The sequence below is a fragment of the Passer montanus genome, unplaced genomic scaffold, assembly GCF_014805655.1.
Source record: "Passer montanus isolate IOZ18808 unplaced genomic scaffold, ASM1480565v1 scaffold32, whole genome shotgun sequence".
Lineage (NCBI taxonomy): Eukaryota > Metazoa > Chordata > Aves > Passeriformes > Passeridae > Passer > Passer montanus.
In genome coordinates, this window is record NW_024367930.1 from 1,765,646 (window position 1) to 1,786,675 (window position 21,030).

A 21,030-nucleotide genomic window follows, 5' to 3' on the forward strand; every position below is an offset into this window, starting at 1 on the left:
ACAGAAATAAGGAACAGGTTCCTGCTCCTTATTCAGGCTATCCAGTCTTCATCAACATTGCACCATAGCACAGAAAATAGCCATTCAATAACCAGAAAATAACACAGAACATAGCAATATGCTATTAGGAAATTATTTATCTTGATTTGCAGATAACTGGAGAAGGGAGCTAGGGCTTTATTCTGCTTTTCTGTGGTGTCTTACAATCCATGGGAAAGTCTTTAATTTAGGAATCAATTTTCAAAGAGCAGCTCTAGGTACCATGAAATTCTTGTTAAAGGATGTTCCTGAGAGACGTTTAGTGATGGTCTATCCATTGCTTCCTTCCCCTGGCTCACTGCCTTCTCTGGAGATCACTAGAGCGATGTGGTATAGAACTGGTTCAGCATATGTCAGCTGTAACCTGCAGCCATTGAGGTGTTGGAGCAAAATGGGTACATACAAGGTTTTTCAGGTTGATTTGGATTTCTGGAGTGGTGAAGAGGCATTAAAAGCAAGAAAAGGCTATAGCTCACTTACCCAGCCTCACAGTTGGATTCAGTGTGGTACTCTGCTTTCAGATCTAGGCATTTGGGGGTGCACCTGCAAGCTGCAGGTTCTGGCAGGTAATTAGTGAGGTAATTGAGCAGGAAGATTGTATGCATGAGCAAGTAACAAAGAAAGGAACTGACCATTGCCGTGTAGATTTCAAAAGCCTCCAGAGTATGGAGTTTGGCTCATGATGACTTAGATATTATACCAAGGGATTAAGAAGTTTTTATTCTTCCTGAAATAGTTACAAATACAAGCGGACATTTGACAAAATAAGCTGTCACTAGCTGTCTTAGAGAAACACTTGCAGACAACATTTTCCATAATGGAAAATCCATATATGGAACATAAAGGTGTTTCTTCATCAATTTTTTGTTGTTGTCATTATTATGGATTGCTACATTGTGACTCTTAAGTAGTCCTTGATCTATTCCAAAGTCTAAAAGGGGGAAGGGAAAACCTATAAAATATATTGGCACTTTAAACAATAAGGAAAAAAAAGTTCCTATGGTGCAGCTAAGGTCAGGAAGTAATTGATCATCACAGGAGTCTGGAACCATGCCCTACAAGTCTGGTTAGAGAGAAGGAGAGGATGTTACCTCTGGACTGGAGTAATTGATACCTGAGCCATATAGCAGGATTTTTATTCTAGTCCAAGAAAGAGTACTAGGAAAGCAGTATCTTCACAGGAGAGGAACTGGGTAAATTCCTATGCCAAACAGAGTAGCAAAAATTCATACGGAAAATGGAGGGACAATTTTTCTGGATTATGAATTGCTGTTCCCTGCAATAATATAATTTGACATGATCTTCCATCAATACATGAAACAGCATAAGAGAAGGAGGAGGAAAGACCTCAGGAAACTTAACAAATTTCCATTTTGAAGAAATGGAGCAGCCTATGACCTGGCAGGGTGCCCCAGTATGACGCAGGACTTTGTGGAAATCAAGTTGCAACAGTGAATGACTTGAAACAGAGTGCTGAGCTGTCAGATAAGTCACAGTTGGTGAATGTTAACTTCTATTTGTTATGTTTGGAAGACAAATACCATACCCACGTACCAGACAGGGCAGGGTTAGACTGCGGGGGTGAAGAAGGGAGGAAGGCAGACCAGAGGAAGGAAGATATCCTCTGTAAATAAATAGAAATTTCAGTCTTCCCCATTTACTTAGGCTGCATTGCTCATGACCCTGTTGTACCGGCAGCCAGCAAGGCAAGTCAGTGAAGGACCATTTCAGTCCTCCCAGAATTAGGACAGAGGGTGCAAGTTGTGTTAAATGAGACTTACATTTTAATATATTCATTGACAAAACTTACAGTTGCTGTCAACCCTATTAATGAAAAATCCATGAAAAACATTTGGTCTTATCCTTTTATTTATTCTTTGCAGGTACAATGTAAAAATACACATAGCATCTCTGTAAATGACAACAATTGCCCATTACTAATTAATTGTAGTCAATGCTCACATTACAGTGGTGCACAGAGTTTTCAGCCAGAAAACTTTTTTTTTTGTGATTAGTATGTATAATAACAAACAGGAAAGGAACTTGTGGAATTATAGTATAGGGTTCCATTTATATTTAGAAGCACTGGGAATACTGTGATGATTACTGTGATATAAATAAAACAAGTATTTGCACATTTTACTCAGTACACCTTGTCAGAGTAATTTTGTCTACATTTCCAATGGAAAGTAGTAATTGCTAGTGAGAATGATGCCCCCCGAATCTCTAAGTGCATAAAAGATGAGGTTTTAAAATGTTTGAAGAGATGACTAAAAATAATTTAAAATATATTTGCAATTAAAAATTAATATTTTTAGGAAAACAATTGTGTTTTCCTGCTTTCACTTTTTTTGACTGTGCAGGAGAAAATAGAGGAAAAAAAACAAGTTACCTTCTCTGTTTATTTTATTCTTGGAGGTTTCAACTAACAAGGCTTGAATTGCAAATAGGGACATAATTAAGGCAACACAGGAGTATTTTATAGATTTGCAGTTATAGAAGTGAGCAGAAAAAAAAGCTTATTTCTAGGCGTTGGCTGGGTTAGTCTGTTACAAGTACTAGTGTACTCTGTGCTCTCTGATGGTGCTTCAAAAGGTTCTAATACACTGTCAGGAACAATGGATAAAACAGGGCCAGCAGTGTTACAGATCCTTTCTTATTTCTCTGGCAAGTAACAGGATTTCAATCTGATTCTGAACCATTGCTCTTACTGCCAGCTGTCTAAACAGCTTCTGAACAAGTTAAAGGCAACTGGCTTCAGCATTCGGTGAGATACAGAGCAGTGTGCCTTGCAAGTCTACTCAGCAGAGGTGACCCATCACACTTATGTCAGGGGATCTTCCTGCATTATCTGCAAGTGAGGTATCCTCACATGTTCTCCCCCTACTCAGTAATGTACTTTGTGCTGTTCAGCAAGATGACATGATTTGTTAGGGAGAAAAGACCATATGGCCCTCCCCACCACAGAAATTGCCTGCTGCCATGACCAAGCTATGCAAGTGTTTTTACTTCAGAGCTTCTATTTAATTGTGTGCAGGAAAGTTACCCAACATATTTGAACACGTTACTCCACGTGTTTATCTTGCCTTGCTCATTCTCATGGAGCTGATATTGGCTGGTGCAACCTACAGACAAGTTCATTGTTTTTTGGGTCCTTAAACAGAAAGTTCATTGTTTTTTGGGTCCTTAAACAGAATCAAATGCTTCACTTCACCAGCAGCACCCTCTTGCTTGGTTCCATTGGGGTCTTTCTTCTTGTGCAGTTAAGTGAATCTTGTAGCCTAGTGCCAAGGACTTGAGCTATCAGGACAAGCAAGTAACTTCCTGATTTGGCCAGACCAACTTTCTTCTCTTCCCAAGGCTTCTCTTGGGAAGAAGAGAAGCTTCTTCCCAGAAGCTTGTCTTGCTCATCTCTCCTTTATACAGCCAACCAGACAAAGATGACAGTAACAAGAGATCCTTATCTCCTTCCCTGTTCATCCCAAGGGGTAAGCTAATAGTTGATGCATAAATTACAGCGGTGTTCATAAGGTCCTGTGAAGTGCTTGTTCTGTTAGTTAACAGAGCAGGATCATTCTAACAGTAACATCTTTCAGTGTTGCTATTTCAGACCATCGCAGATTTAGTCAGGCTTGTTATATTGGTTATTTCAAAGTTTTCTTTTAATCATCATAGGCATGAAGCCTGGGTGCTTTAGTGTGTTTCTGTTTGATCACTAAATTATTGATTTTGTTTTAGTAGAAATTGAATATCCAATGTCTTCAAGTGTCTTAGACTGTAACAACTGTAAGCACAGATTTGTGATTCTTTTATCTCACCCATGTAATACCCATAATTTGATAAAGAAATTGCCTGCAGGCCATGGTTTTATTTCAGAGTGCAGTTGATAATGCACAGTAGAGATTCACAATCAAAGCCTGACTTTGACGTATCAGAGGGTGTTAAGATGGCATGGTGCTTTCTAGATGTATCAAACGTGCTCTGTTTACCACCATTCTGCCTGCCACGCCAGTTTACACCCATTAATGAATGAACTGCTTGGACATGGTCTATAGGCTCTTGAGCAATTATTTTAGCCCTTGCTACTACAGTCACAATTTGGCTAGAAATAACAATAGCTTTCTCTAAAGTTAGTTCTGGTTCAAGCAGTAATTGCTCACATAGCCGTGGTATGGCTATTCTGTCCACAGGCTCCACAGAAATATCACTACCCTAGTAAATTCTGGGAGTAACGTCATTAGTGTTGGATTTGTTCATTTTATGAAAATGATGGAATATGTTAAGAAGGAGTTCTTTATATTCAGTTGTAATAACATTAATAATAATAATAATAATAGCTAAAAGCAGCAGAATAAGTCAAAAGAATAAGAAGCAGTCAAAAAAAGACTACATCAGTCATTAGTAGAGAGACTGACTTCTCAATATTTGGGCATCTGTTCTCTTTAGTAGCAAGACTATATTTCTGGGATTTTTTTAATGCTTTGTAGATAAATCATTATTTTCAGTGATATATCTGTGTTTAGAATCCTAAACAGGTTCAGAATCTTGCAGTGATAAGGACAGGAGAAACACACACAACACCCTGTATCAAATGCAAGGCACCAAAACAGGCCTAGTTAAGTAGGTTATTGGGGAAAAAAAAAAACAAAAAAAGAAAAAAAAAAACCCCAACCAAATTAGAAGTAACAAAAGCTATATGAGGTTAAGCACAAACTAGCTACATGCCAAATTTATAGGAGTCAGATGGGGTAGCTTCTGTATTTCCACTAGTCTCATCTTCCTCAGGGGAAGACCAGCAAAACAAGTGTTATGGGAGACATCCAGCATGTATGTTTGATGGCAAAGCCTAGGACTGCAATACAGGCTGCATTTCTCTCGGACCTTCTGGCTAAGAGCTAAGATTTTATCTCAGAAAGACACATAAGCAAGTTGTGGTGCCAGTTAACAAATAGTTGAACACTTCACCTAACATGATAGGAGGAAACTGGGGACCTTCTGTGAGGGCTGACTAGAAACAAAGTGCCATGTAACAGAGACTTTGGAAAAAGTGTATTAGTGAGTCTCACAGTTGATATATATATTCAAAAAGGTATCCAGAAATCTGGGTGGTTATCTGAGCTAAACTGAACCCATCATTATTAAGTTCACTCCCAGGATTAATGGCCATACAGTACAGTATGTGCGTGTTTAGTGAAGCCACAAATAAATTATGGAGGTTAATAAGTGTTTCTCTGAATAAGGAGAATTATTCCTCAGGGAACCATAAAATATGCTATTAAGACCTTAACAAAATAGGCGGCCTCTACCATTTTGAGATTGTGGCTTGTTTTGTTAAATAAGGCAGTAATTGTTTTTGTTTTAATAGTGTGACTGGCCAGGTATTCCTGCTTGAGCTCTTTCACTGTTTCTCAGGGTGAGAAGGTCAGATCCAACCCTTTAAAATTTGATTTGGAAAATGGAACCAAGGGGGGAAAAAGTCAAACAGAATGGGGTTATGTGTGTAGTTACAGGTCTATGGGAACACTTACTAACCAGGTCCTGCATGCCCAAGTCAGCAACAGTCTTCTCCAGGGTGCCAGACTTCTCTGCCCTTCACATATACAGGAATGCATAAGTGAATCAATGCTGTGGATTTTCCATTTAAATGGATGGGGATGACCTTTGCATAAGTACTTGCTGGGGTGAGCTACAGGAGCTCTTGTTTGAAATATCTAAGGTGATGCTGCAACATAACTGCCTTCAAGCATCATTTGCACATGAATTGACAAATGGTGTCACTGAGAGGACAGTGCTGTATTTGATTAGCACAGTGACACAGGGAGGAAGATCAATCAGAGAGAAACAGCTGTAAGGAGAACAAAAATTAGATATTGAGAGTAAGAGAAATAAGAGAGCAAGGAAATAAGAATAACAAGAAATTATCAAAAATTTGATTGGTTTTTACCTTGGTTCTTCTGGGCGACCTTTGGGATCATCTTCAGGATATGTAGGCAGCAGTAATAAACTGGACATGCCAGCTGAGTTCTGGGCCCTAACAGTAAGCTTCAGAGCTTCACTCGTTCCAGCTTGAAGTGTTTTTTAAAAGGACAAATGGGCTCTTTTACAGCAGTGACCACTGATTTTCAGGGACCCACAAATCAACATTGCTGTAAATGCAACTCTCTCTTAGTCTGGGCTACAGCTGCACAGTTAAGAAGAACTTCTCAGAGCTTCTGTTGTCCAATCTCACATGGCATGAAGCTTTTATGATTCCAGTTTCTTAGAACACAACATAAAAAAATCCCAACCCACCAATCTTTGGTTAGTGTAATGAATTTCAGACAAGTTGGTCCAAAAATCGACCCTGTGATCATCATGTAAATGTCAATACTTTCCAGGACCATGGCATTTTGTTATCATAATATTTCCTTAGGGTTAAAAGAAGAAATAAATGCTCCATCTCAGATACCATTGTGTGATAGCTGTTGGCATGTATTCACCAGTGTAAGTAGCTCCTGATGTTAGACAATTTGGTCCTGAAGCTAGGTGAAAGGAGCTAGGTTTTACTGCAGATTTCTGGTTCTAAAGCCAGTAACAAAACTCAAGGCATGAAAATGAAGACCAAATGACCTCATTCCAATTCAGATGCTGCACATGAACATTCTGTAGGCAGAATTTGAAATTTCTTGATCTGGGTCCAAATGCTGAAGCAAGAATAGTCTAATCAGACCAAAGAAGCAGCTTGCATAAATGCATTGAAACAGAACCTGCCAGTTTCTGTAGAGCTGTGCTGACATGAAGTTATTTCTCCTGGATTAATATCATTAGAGGAAAGCACTGGAACAAGAAAATAAACAAAATACACATTTTTGTGTATTTTTGACTTGAGGTTGAGTGCAAGAATAAGGATAGCTGAAGCTCAGTGGGAGTTTTGCCTGGGATTTTACTGAATCCCAGGACTTTGTGAGTTCTATTTTTCTGTAAATGTTTACAGAGAAGTGAGATGCTGAATATTGAAACCAATATTCAGGTGACAGTTTGTGTCAAGAAAATGTTGTGTGTCTGCAAATGAGTGTGCAAACACATGCTTCTTATTAAGATATCCATTCCCTGTTTCAAATTTAACTTTAAAACAATTTTTTTAACATGTGGCACTGTCAGAAACACGGGGGAAGATCGAAGCAAGCTGCTCTGAGCTATTTTCAGTCTGACTGGAAACTACCTTGCATTTTGCCCTTGGTTTACTCACAAATATGTCTGATCATGTCAAGTCCACAGGTGTTACTTTGTCATGCTTTCACATAGAGATCACGTTCCTCATTTCCCTTCAGTAGGAAATTGTAATGCATTTTTTTAGCTAGTGATGAAAGATTTAACACACATATTTACTTCATTTAACAAAGAGAAATTGGCTTTTATTTTCAGGGAGAGCTGAATGTCAAGTGTATCAATTTTGACTTCTTAGGAAGAAGTAACAAGTAGTGCATACACTACAGACTCAAATATTGCAAAGGATAATAAGAGAAATTTTGGACGAAGATAAAAATCAATTGCTCACCCTGTCAAATTTTTTGAGGAAAAAAAACCAAGAGGAAAGGTGGGGAAAAAACAGCTTCTGAAAGGGATGGTTGTTAGTGGTAGATGCTCAGAGAAGTCAACTAAAGACTAGTTCTTGAAGAGAAGATCTGTGGCATTTCTTAGCAGAAGGAAGCCAGAAAAAATAGTGGAATATAAAAAAGTCCCAGCGAGGAAGAATGAGACTCAATGTTTTGAGCTGATGAGTAAAACATGCTTCTCGTTATTTCTTAATGTTGTAGCACTGGGAAGCATTTGACTATAAGTTGCTTTTGCATTGTAAGCTGGTGACATGTAGAGGTGCTGCCTTTGCAAGGGGAAGAATGTATGTGTGTATCCCAAAGTCAGAGAAATGTGGAGGACTCAGTGAATTTAGACAGATGTTTGTAAGCTTAGTGGGAGGTCCAGGTGATCCTTAGTGACTTGGAAAAGCTCAGTAAACTTTTGCAAACATCTTGCAAGGTCCTTTCTTGGCTAATGTCAGTTTCTTAGCTCACCATCCAGCTTCTTAACTTCCTTCTTCTATCCAAAAGCAATTGCATGTCTGTCTTGAAGATCCTTCAACTGTGAGAGTTTCAGTGACTGCCAGTATATTTTTTCTTTCTAACTCATTGTTTGGTTTGTCTTCAGCAAAGACCATCACTTCAGTTTAGAAAGAAGCATTTGGTATGGAACTTGTAAACAAATGTGTATACATGGAAGTAATGGATAATTACTTTGACAAAGTAAACTACAATCTAGACAGGACGGAAAATCCACTTATGACCACTGTTGTAGTGAATGATGACATTAAGAACAAATAACTCCATAGTGGAAACTGCTCAGAATTTATTTTAGATGCCAAGCACTTGCTTAAATGCAACAGTGAGCAAATGAAGTAATTTGTTGAGGCTTGACTCTGTGTTAATGGTATGCCATAGTGTAGCAGGTGTCTATGCATATAATGGTTTATTTAATCTGGGTTTCTGAGTTCCTCTGAGTCTGCCAAGAACAAATATTTAGTACTGGAAATTAAAGCTTAAGAGATAATTTAGGAAAGGCAATTAGCTGCTAGGCCTTGTTGAATTATAAAGAGTGGTTTGTGAGAATCTTCCCGAGTGAGAAGGTTCTCAGTCGAGGCCCAGGTGATCAAGAACTGCATGGTTTTCCTGCTTATACCTGCACACTACAGACTTGATTTCAGTAAAGGAGAAGAGCTCCAGCTTTTCATAAGAACTTATATATTTTATAAATTTTAAATTATTGCTCCAATTGTCTAAATATACTTTTATTGTCTTTAGACTCAATGGCTTTTAAAGGTAAATGTTAGTTTAAGACATTCAAAAGAAGAAGGTCTAAAATATATTCAGAGATCTGTTCCTAGCATCATCCAGCATGCTTCTCTGAGAATATGTATTTGTTTGTTCTGTAAAGGACCTGTTTAACCTTCTCTTTGACACAGCCTTGTAGAGTCAAGATCACAACTGAATGAAGATAAAATGAAGGTGGTAAAAAATAAAGAAGATAATAAAGGTGGAATGATAATGAAGCATTTTCTAAGGTTTCTTTTTTCACTTGTTTCAGAGAAAACTTTATTAATGATTTATAATTTTGTCTATTCCTCCATCATACTTCAGTGCCAGTTATTAGTGGGATTGAATTAAAATATGAAATCATGTAGATAACCGAAGATGATACAACTTCTCTATACACAGAGAATTATTAACACATTTAGACTAGAATTTTTTCTCTGAGGGACAATTTGCTTAACTAAGTAACATAAGGCATTCTGTTCTATAAAGCCGTCAGTAAAAAATTGTATGTATCTCTTCAATGACTTAAAGATCTGATTTGTTTAATGCTGAGTGTAGAATGTCATCCTCATTTTCTTTTCATTGTACTTTGCATAAGCATAAGTTATCATTTGATGGGTAAAAGTGAAAAATTGGGTTTTGGTTATATTTCTTACATATTTCAATTTTATCTTTCTTAGGATGTTTCCTTTCAAGGATGTATTATTATGGTAGTGGTTTGTAAATAGGCACTGTTTAGGGAAGATAAATAGTTCCAATACTATACAATACAGTGAAAATACATCAACTCCAATTTAGCTTTTCACAGAGAAGCATCAGTGAAATAAAAATGCAGTATTATAAATGTAGGAGATAAACCTTTGTCTTCATTTTTCCAAAGGAAGAAGCACATCCTGTGAGGTGCTCGGCATCTGCTGTCGTAATCAATACAGCTGAGAGTTGGCTTTTCTTGATAGGGTTTTACTCCTAGCCAGCAACTGTCCAGCTATAAGAAAGCATCATTGTTTGGTGTGAAGAGAAATAAAGAATTATATCTTTTATGGGAGATCTAAATCATCTTGTCATCATATAACTCAAAGATGGCCAAGTATGTTTTCCCTCAAATTTGTTTAAACAAACAAATGTAATTCTTAGGTTTGTGCCATGGAAGCCAAGTTTCCGTCCAGCATGAATTTAGGACATAAAGATTTGTTTGTGATGGAAACAATGCCAGACACTTCTGCATAGCAGCGTAATGGAGCGCTGCTAGAATGTAGCTTATAAAACCAGACTCAGGAAAACAGAGCTGCTCTGTCTAATTTGGCCTACGCTTTGTGATTACAATAGCATAATTGTGCAGCTTGGAAGCCTTTCCCTCTCTGCTGAAATGATGCAGTATTCAAACACGTGTGAGAGTGTTTCTTCACAAAAGGCCAGAGCTGAAGCCTCTTCATATCCCCCAAGCCCTCCTCTGGGTTGGGTCCTCCTCGTGCTGCCTGACTTCCTGTGGTGATTCCATGCTGTCACCTACATGTGTCTCTCATCCCAGTCTCCTGGTACAACCACATCATCTTCTTAGGGCATCTAATTTTTCTAGCAGTTTGTGGTGTAAGTTTCTCTTAAATGGGAGTATTTGCTCTTTTCTTACTTTAGATAGTTGTATTTGGTCAGTGAAAATTATTTGTGTCAGCCTGTGTGGATACTTGAGACATGCATAAGGGGTGCTTACTGAGTGGAAAGCACTCAAAATTTGAATTCTTCTGGAGCCTAGTTCAAAGTTTCATGGAAAATATTTATAATATATGAAAAGAACTGAGTTCCATTTCCTAGAGAAGGTGTGAATGTATAATAACCTTGTTCCCACAGAAAAACTATGAATGAAAAGAAGAAAAACAACTTTTCAATTGCAATATTTATCCCTTCATGTTCATTGAGTCATGGAATCATAAAATATCGTGATTTGGAAGGGAGCTGTAAGGGTCATCAAGCCCAACTCCAAGAACCTTAATGCTTCTTGAACTCTGTCAGGCTGTTGCTGTGCCTACTTCCCTGGGGACCCTGTTCCAGCGCCCACCCTCTGGGGAAAGAACCTTTTCCTAATATCCAACTTAAACCTCCCCTAAGAGAGCTTCATGCTGCTCCCTTGGTCACCACATAGAAGAGATCAGGGCCTACTCCTCCACTTCCCTCATGTTCAATGCTTCTGAACATTTCATCTATTTCTTTGATAAGTAGTGCCCACATTTGTACATCATTGACAAAGAAATAAATACACATGGCATTTTGATGAACAAAATAGAACTTCATTTTGATGAACAAAATGAGCATTTCCTGTAAGAGAGAGGAGTATGATGATTTTCCGTCAATATATCATTTGGAAGAAAAAGTTATAATATTTTTATTGTGAAATCAAAACTATCTCCTTAAAATACTTAATTTTAGGTATTGAACTTTGAACAAAAACAAAATATTAATTGAGGCTCAGAATATTTCTCTGCTTCATCCCAGATCAAAATTTCCATTACTTTTTTGGGGGGGAAAGTATGAGGAAACTCTATTAATTTATTCTTTTATTGATGATGCAAGAGGTGATGTGAACTAAATGTATTAACATGTATTTGTACAGTTATATCAAACAAATGTTAGAAGCTAGCACATGCATCTAAATACAGAAATGGTAATTTATGTTTATCTTTTTGTTCTTGGTTTCAAAATAACAGCCCCTGAGAAAAAGTAATGAAATGTTTCTCAGGTGCTTATGTGAGAGATTTCTCTGAACACTTTTGTAATCTCAAGTCAGTATTTGTGCTAAATACATTTTTTCTTTTTTTCTTTTTTAATAGGAGCTCCATTCTGAGGGCTTTTTTTCTTCTGAAAATCAGATATTTGATCTATTTTTAGAATATTTTGAGAAAGATCAGTTCAGTATCTTTTGATCCTGAGAGCATTCATTCATGGCAAACACAGCAAAGGTTTTAGCCTGATACTGAATTCCAGGTCTTGCTGTATGTTCAGATATGTTTTTTTAATTAGAATGATTAATGAAATGTTAAGCCACTTGCAATTACAGCCTCTGGTCAAGAATAAAGTTGGAAATACAGAAATTGTGGGTGTTTTTTTTCCACTGGCAACTGGGGAGAGTAGAATTGGTGGTGGTAGAATCTCATAACTAATCCCTTGTCAAATTTTGAAGGTCAGAATAAAGCTCAAATAGTTAAAGAGATTTCAGATGCCTCATTATCAGACTCTGTAGTGGAGTACAAAGTCTAAGCCTCCACTCCAGGAGTCATCCATCAGTCACAAAAAGAAGAGAAATTTTAATTCTGTGGCATGTGGTTAATTTGCCTTTAATGGTAGTGGGATCTGAAAAGAGACCTGTGAGTTTATTCTCTTAGTCATTTCTATTCAGCAAATTTAGCATACCCCTCCACAGGAGTTTCTTCTGACTCGTGACTGAGTAAGACCTACTGAATATCCTGCTGACAGACCTTCTAAAGATTTAGAGTTTACATTTTAGATCCACTACTTGGTAAATTTTTTTGGGCTGCATGAATCACCTTGGCTCTCCCATTCCAGGGAGTAACATTGTCTTCTGAGGAAAGGTAGACTAAATTTTCCTCTGTTTGTGTCTGTGCAATTGTTTTTTAATGTGTTCTCATGCCTAATGTCACTACTGAGTGCTACTGTCACCAATAGCAGCTCCTGGCTTTGGCATGGCTTGCACACTGGTGTGATCTGTATTGCAGTTTGGAAGCTTGGGAATGATTGTATATTTCTTAGAGACAGATATAAGCCATGTTCAAACACAGAAAGGGATGAAGAATTAGTTGTTTCAGTGGTGACAAGCTTTCCTTGTTAAATGTTTGTATATATTTACAGTTTAAATGTCTTTAATTTAATCTTCAACTTTTGAACCATACTATCTCCTTTCTTCTCCTCTGAACTGAAAATTACTAAAATGAAACCTGCTCTTATGTGAACTGTGAAGATACTTCTTTGAGTGATTTTAGGGCAAGAAAGGAAATAAGATCAGAAACCATAGACTAGTCTTGTCACCACATTTAGCCAGTGCCAAATGGAAATTGAACCACAGGTCTCGAATTATGCTTTTAAGTCCTAAAATGAGTTCTGCTCAGACGAGCTATGCTGACTTAGTGAAGCCAGGACAGGCGTATGAGCCTTCCTGAGAAAATATTTTTGATTTCACAACAGAACTTAAACCCCACAGATTTCAAGGGCCATCCAAATATGGTAATATAGGCAGAGAAATACTTCCTTTTTTATCATCCGAGAACTGCCATTCACAACATTAACATGAAGATTTTAGTAAATTCCGGGAAGTCTCTTAGTACTTGGAGGAAGGGAAAAATCCAGCATAATGAGGGTTGTTGCTGTCTTTTGTGACTGCTGTTGCTACCCTAGAGGTAAACAGGAAAAGTATCTGATATACTTAAAATAACCAAGTCGGTTTAAAGAAGGAATGTGTTATCCTTGCTTCCTGTGTGTGAGACAGTTAATCACTGTCAGTAGCCAGCAGCATGGGTATTCTTACAGAGAAATCCCTCTGTGTCATTTCACAGTATGTACTTTGGTGGCTGTCTTGCCTCAATGACACAAGATGTAGTTTCCTTTCTTCATCATCCTGGGATGTAATGGGGTTTTCCTGCCCTCTAAGAAGAATTTTTTTTCAATTCCCCTTAGCAACGATGACTAGATAATGAAGCCAAACAAGGAGATATCCTGCAGTTCCTATGATGACACATCTCACTGCTGCTGACTCACCTGGTGATATAAGACTTTCTGTTGGTATTTCTATAAATGACAAAAATAAACATCTGCTGAGAAAATCACCTCATTTGTTATATGTGACTTGTGTGTTGAGCTCTTTTAAGAACACCAATTACTTAGTGTTAGGAAATAATACACCAGGATTAAAGCTGTTCTGCACTGTGTTGAAAGATTACAGTTTACCTGCAGCCTTTGTTTGTATTAAGGTTTTTTTGTGGTGAGCTAATATGAGTCAAACTGTTTAAATTCTGTTCTGGATCTGATTCCAGATTTCAGCAAGATGGGGAATGCATATTTGCCATAGCAATTCAAGATCTGTCTTTGAAATGGGTAAAAGGAGAAAGCTTGTCATCAAGAGTTATAGACAGTAACAGTCCAAAGCCCTCATTTATTTGCTCCATTTTGTTTGTGCCTTTATGTATCATCCTAGAGTATCTATGTAAATATGCCTAAGGCTGATGTGAATGAGAGTAGAGACAAGCATGAATAATGCTGTACTTTAGAGGTCTAAGAGAACAGGTATAAGTGATTATAAAACAACTGCTAGCATTTTTGTTCCTATTTAATGGGAGATACAGGGGAGGTGTAAGCATTTGGACCTTGTGGAAATCAAGCCAGATACCTGGAGGGATAAATGAAATCTGTTAGATATAAAATCTGTTACATTTAAATAAATATAAGTGTAGGTGTTCTTGTGAGAACTTTTCTTTGCCTTCAGTTTGTTATGCTGTTTTGCCAGTGTGCACCACAGTGTTCCACCACACCTATCCAGATGATCTAAATTGCCTTCTCTTCCCCAGGTAACTTCAGCCTCATTGTTGTTGTGAGATGTATCATTGGCAGCTAAGTGTGGGCCTTGCCAGTACAATTTCTGGGTATGTGGGGACAGGTAAAACCAGAGAATATAACTCTGAGTTTCCAACAGCAGTGATCCTAAATATGAGTATTATTTAGAAAAAAAATCTAGTTTCCTTGCCTGGTGTAAAACTGCCCAAGTTTCTCTGGCACTGGTCTGTGTCATCCACCTTTAGTAATCTTTAGATACTCTTGACTTCCTATTTTCTACTTTAATATTCTATCCAGAAAAAAAAAACCAAAACCAACCAACCAAACAAACAAAAAACAACAAAAAAACTACAGAGACATATAACATTTGCATAGATATTAGGATCTGGAAAATAAAGATGCATGAAAAGGAGTTCTTGTTTTCTCCATTTCCTAAGGACTAATAGAATTACATTGCTCTAGACTAAGGAGTTATTAAATCTGATGCTCAGCTCTGAGACATTAAACAACTGTATGGATTTTTCATGTCTTTTCAAGATGAAACAAGTAATTTGTTGAGTTTGAGGTGACAGAAGCTGAGCTGGGCAATTGCACAGTTGGCATCAGCCATCTGGTGAGCAGGCAATGCAGGCCAGGGCACAGGGAAAGACTACAGCCAACCAGCAAGGCTTAGTGTATCCTCATAATCTATGGACCCATATATATATATATATATATATATATATATATATATATGCATATACACATATATACACATACACACACACATATATATACATACACACATATATATACATACACATATGTATATATATACATATATATGTATACATATACACACACACATATATATACATATATCTATCTATATGGGTCCATAGATGAGATATATATATATGTGTGCTTTACCTACATGCCTAGCTATTCCCTTAGTCAACACAGATGGTCTTGCAGCTTAGACATTACATTCTTGTGACTAGATAGCATATGTGGTGCTACCTCATGACACCGTTGTGCTGACCCTTCTCCACGTTTTCTCCAGCACATGGGGCCTGAGTTGTTTCTCTTTGCAAAAACTCTGATGATTTTGTCATTTGAGTGGGAAAATCTTCTGCCAAAAGAAAAGTATGTTCTAAACTGTAATTTTAAGTCTCTAGACAAAATCTGGATAGTAAACACTAGGGACTCAATTCTCAACTACATTGGTGATAAAGATCAATAAATTTGAGGGAAAAAATCACTGTCACAGTGGAAATCTTGGGTTCTTGGATTAGACTCCCAAAGGATGGGATAAGGGTGGCTTGTTATGGCCTCCATCTAAGTTTCCATCTCTTCGGATGGTTACAGCTAAGTTGGTCAGTGTAAGTCTGCAGCTAAAGCTATGTTTAAGATGTAAATCCATTAACAGAGATGTCAGTTTACTATAAAGAAGGCTCTTGTGAAATTTCCTACTGAATACAGGGAGGTGACAAAAATACAGTGAAACATTTTGAGATTTCCCATCTATTTTTGCAGTTCCAGGAGGTTTGCATGAGCGCTAGAAACCAAAGCCTTTAACTGAGCCAAAGCAAATAAATCTTTTTGATGTTCCTCTCGTATCAGTTACAAAGACACTTAAAACCTTTCAGGGACAGATGTACTGCTGCTGGAAAATAGAAAAGCAAAAACCAACTTAAAAGCACTAGGTTTTTTTCACAGGGGACTGGATTTTTGTAGCTATTAGAATAGATAGTTTGTCACAAAGTTTAAAAGCAGAAGGAATAAGATGTAGGCTATAAAAGTTAGACAGAATTACAAGTGAATCATTGAAAAGATGATACTAGCCCATGATTACAGGCCTCACCCCATTACTTTGTACTGACAATTTTTTGAACAGAGCTAATAATTAAATTAATAACTAAGAAAGCAAAACATATTGTTCAGCCAGGCCTTGTTATCCAACACTTTTTATCAGAATGTTTCACAGTCATCTCATTGATATCGGGCAAAAACATGGTCACTTTTCCTACTCGTTCACTGTTACTTGCATCTTGGTTAAACTGAAACATTATTTGAAATATTAGAGAAATGTGTCACTTTGCTCAAATAAGGCATGTGTTCCAGGAAAATGTTATGTTTTGAATACTAAAAAGAAGTTTTCTTGTTTTAAAGAAAGCATGTGGACATCAGGATGAGTCAGTTGGTTTGAGCGGTTACTGTACATGAAATTGTATTGAATTCTCTAAATATTAAAAGTACTTTGAAATAAATCAGTTTCCAGAAGTATTAATTTAATTTATGTCTTTGTCTTTGTTTTATGCTTGTCTTTCCATTTTATCAACTAATCAACAGGGGAGAAAATAGCAAACTTTTATGACTGAAAAAGAACAGGCGATTACAGATGTAGTCATGTAGTTTTGGGATTCTGACTGAAGAGTACAGATGAAAGGTCAGCTGCAACTGAACTCCCCTTAGAGTGTTAAGATATGTCAGTTAAAAGTTTAGGTTTTCTGTAAACAGTAGGATTATATCTATGGCCTTGATAACTTGACAATTCTTAAAATAAGTGGAACTCAGGGGATACTGAAAACCTTATAAAATATAATATTCTGAGCAGTCATATTTCCCAAAGCTGTCTAGAACAAAAAAGGGGACAATGAAAGCAGAAGGGGTATTTTAATCCAAGGAGCTTTGAAGAATTTTGTAAGACTTTCCAGGGAGGTAGGGATGTATTTGTCAATTTGCCTAAGCATCTTAACTCCATATGTTTTCACATTTTTCTCCTAAGCTTTTAATGCATTTTACATTAAACAGTGCTTGAATAAAAAGAAACTTGTCCTGGGCTAATTTCTGAAAGCAGATTTCCTCCTTTGAGTGGTGTGTTCTGCCCATCAGGCTACAGATCTGGTGTATTGCCTGCTGCTGCCCCAGCTGGGAGAGCCCTGACTTCTTGCCCACCTGCTGTCCGTGGGAAATGTCCTTCCAGGGACATTAATAATAATAACACATAGATTAGGGTATCCTAGAGCAAAGAAGGCAGAGGGTTTAGCTCTTTACACTGGGAGAAAACAACATCTAGGTCCAGGACTTGTGAGAGATGTGCTGGAGCTTTTGGTATTCATGGAGCTCTGCAGCTCCTCGCCTGCCTCAATGGCAGAAGCACCTGAAACCTCAGGGTATTCTCAAAGCACACAGGTCCCACAGGTGGGATTGCCCTGCAAGCACAAGCAACCCATGACTGGGTTTTACCCCAGTGGATACTAACAAAACTTTATTTGGAGAAACTGTGCTTCAACATCTGTGATGGAAATAGCTTTTTGGAGAATGGATTTACAATTACAGTTGTGGCACTCTGAAAGCACCCAATTGTCTGCCCTTGTGGTAAGGTCCTGTCTGCCAGTGAAATGTGAATTGCAGTGCTATGGCTTTTAAGAGCATTAGGCTGTTTAACATCAGTGTTAATCTGATGCTGTTATATATGGGCACTGTGTATGCTTAAGCAGCTGATTCAATGGATGTTGGTGAAAGAGAAATGGTCAGATTTTTTGGTCTGAGTTTCTCAGATGCAAGTGGAATTTGGAGGAGAAATTTTTGAAGAAGGGATAAAAAAATAATAGGGTATGTGAACTGTTGATCCTCACTGTACTTGTGGATATGCTATGGATTGGAATGGACTAGGACAGGATCCTCTTACAGGCTGAAAGAAAAGAAATTAAAATGGAAAAAATGTTCCCTGCCCAGTTCAGATTAATTCTGGAAAGTATTGTTTTGGCAGAAAAGTTACAGACCTCATCTAGAAACTAAAATAAGAAGACACGGGAGCTAAGGCCTCTTGCAAAGGTACATTCTGACATTTGTCTCATCTTTCCCTTCATCCTTAATGCCTATGGTACTGAAAGCTGTTTACAAAACAAGAGATTTGCCCAGGTGCAAGACAAAAGAAGCTATGTGCCGCTGTGGTAGGGAGGACTAGAGACTGCAGTAGAGAAGCTTTTAATTCTGCACTTGCATGTGAATGTTGTCTTCATCTGCTCTGGGAATGCTAAAGACTCCTTGCCTGACTTTTATGGACTACTGGTGAGAAAGATCCTGCTACTTGCTGGTCCAAACAAAGTGATGCAGCAATGGCTGCTGTCCACTATGGCTGATGCCAGGCACTGCCATTCAGCTTCTGCCCACTTTCCTTCAACTCCTGAGCTGTCGATTGCCTTTTCCAACTGCTCCTACCTGCACTTCAGCCAGGAAAAAGGGTGAAACCCTCTGTAATTTAGTGAGGCTGAAATATCAATGTACTGGCTTAGAGCTGACCTTCTGAAGCGTTTTGGAGACTATGAAATCTCATCTGGAAAGGTCACAATAAGATACAGAACACTATTGATTAGTTCATGACCACTCTACAAAGTATTATAAGTATACTTATTTAAGAAAGTATTGTAAACTTGAATTGAAAATTTCATGCAAAATGAATAGTCAGAGAAAAAAAGAATGCAGTAATTTTCAGGACGCTTGAAATCTTTTCTATAATATTCAATTAAATCTGTATTGACTTTCAAATTTAATTGTGTCTATCTGTATTCTATATATGTAATGATAACATGAAAGTCAAAATGCAATATTTTCCCCTACCTTTTTGGGTTTGGAGTTGATGCAATTCTGTAAAATAGCTTCCTTTTAAAAAATTTGATTTTCTTCTGTGGGAAGTGTAAATAATGACACTTTAATTGGGTTTATATAGAGTGTATTACCTCATAATGTTTTGATACCTTCTCTTCCAAAATTGACATAAACCAGAGTCCACAGAATTACACAGAAAACATGAAAGCAATGCTCAGTTTGTTGATTTGAAAGTACTGTGGTGAAGTCTCATGGTACCCCTACTTTATTCATTTTCCCTTCTATGGAAATTGTTAATACATTTTCCTGAAGGCTGGTTTTGTCATAGTGTTGTATCCCAGATGATTTTGGATACCACAGAAAAATTATGGTTAGAGGGAGTGCGTGAAATGTCTGGACCTCTGAAAGGTTAAAGCATGGAATGAATGTACTTCATTATCCCAAATGTAGGATGCCTTCTGCATTCATAAAGCAGTACTTTTTCAGTAGATGAGTTCTGGGAAAATAGCTAATGATTCATGAAAAAAATCCTACTTGCACACAGTTGGATGATCATCTTACTGCTACTTGCTTTTTTTCTAAGCACGAATTTGGGTGTGGGTGCACAGTGGCATGTGGATAGCAGAAGGGGGGAACTGTGTGTGCATGTGAGTTTATATATGGCATTAATATATGGATTAAGATATTCTTTTAAAGTCCGTAAAGCGTGTGTGCTGCTTTTATTCATTAGCACCTACAAAGGACTAATTGCCATCAGGCATGTAGGTGGAATTTTTGGCAGTAGGCAAGAAACGCAATAGGTTTGATGACAACCAATGATCTGCCAAAGCCTTTTCAGAAGAAGAAGCTAGTTGTCACTCACCCACCCCTTTAAATTCAAATGCAGATGCTTCCAGGGGGTGTGTGGCACCCATCCAAGTCAGCACTTGAAATGGAGGGTTTCTAACACTGAATGTGCTGTAGCTGTGGTCTAATGCATGAGGTGAGAGGGACATGTGAAAGCTGAAATGGAAACAGCAGAACACCTGATGCTCTGGCCTTTCTGCCATGGTGACAAGAGAGTAAAAAGGAGCCCACTTGGTGCCATGTCCAGTGGGACCTCTTACTGGAGAAGCCAAGGACAAAAGCTGGCTTTAGGCTTGTAAAACCCATAAGAGCTCTCACAGAGCTCTCACTGGATTTACAAGGATCACTTTGCAGTGCCATGGCTGATCATGCCAGGCTGGTACCCTCATGTCTAAGCAATAGCAGCAAATTTCTGGCACCATCAGTGCCACATTCATGTCCCTTGCTGAAGCAGCCGAGAACAGAGACACCCCAGGAGGTCAGATAAGGCCCCTCTGACCACTGGCCTAACTACAGAGGTGATGCTTCTGCCCTCTTATCCATTCAGTTCTTCAGAAATTAAATCTCTGTTAGGAATTCTCAGACAAGTGCAGCATAAAAAAAATTGATGTGGCCAGAAACTGCCTGTATGTTAAGTACTTGTACTGTTGTGAGCAACACATCAGCTGTGGCTGAAAACTTGCCTAGTCTATATGGAACCTGCAGATGGATATCTGTCATGTGGAAAAGCACCATGAACTGTTGATACAAGGAAAATTGAACTGACAAAATTTTCATATTCCATTAAAATGAAGCAAATGAAAGTATTAAAAAAAACCCTAAAAAAAAAGCTAATACTATATTTGGTCTCAGCCTATGCTTTTGCAGTTATAAACTCTAAGAATATATTCAATCCTTTAACTAGTTTTGCAGAGTAGATATTAATCCTCTCTAAGAGACCCTGCACTGATGTGATTGAGGGGATTGAGATGGATCTCTGGAGTGTGGCTCAAATTGTTTTTATACCCCTGAGTCATAGGGGCTTCTGATGGCATTCCCCTCCTGTCACCTCAGATGACCTCCTTCTCCCCTCCCTTCCCCCACAAAAGGAGCAAGAGGTTGTAGTTCTGCAGGAATGTGGCATTTATCACCTACTGTGTTCTAGGGAGATTAG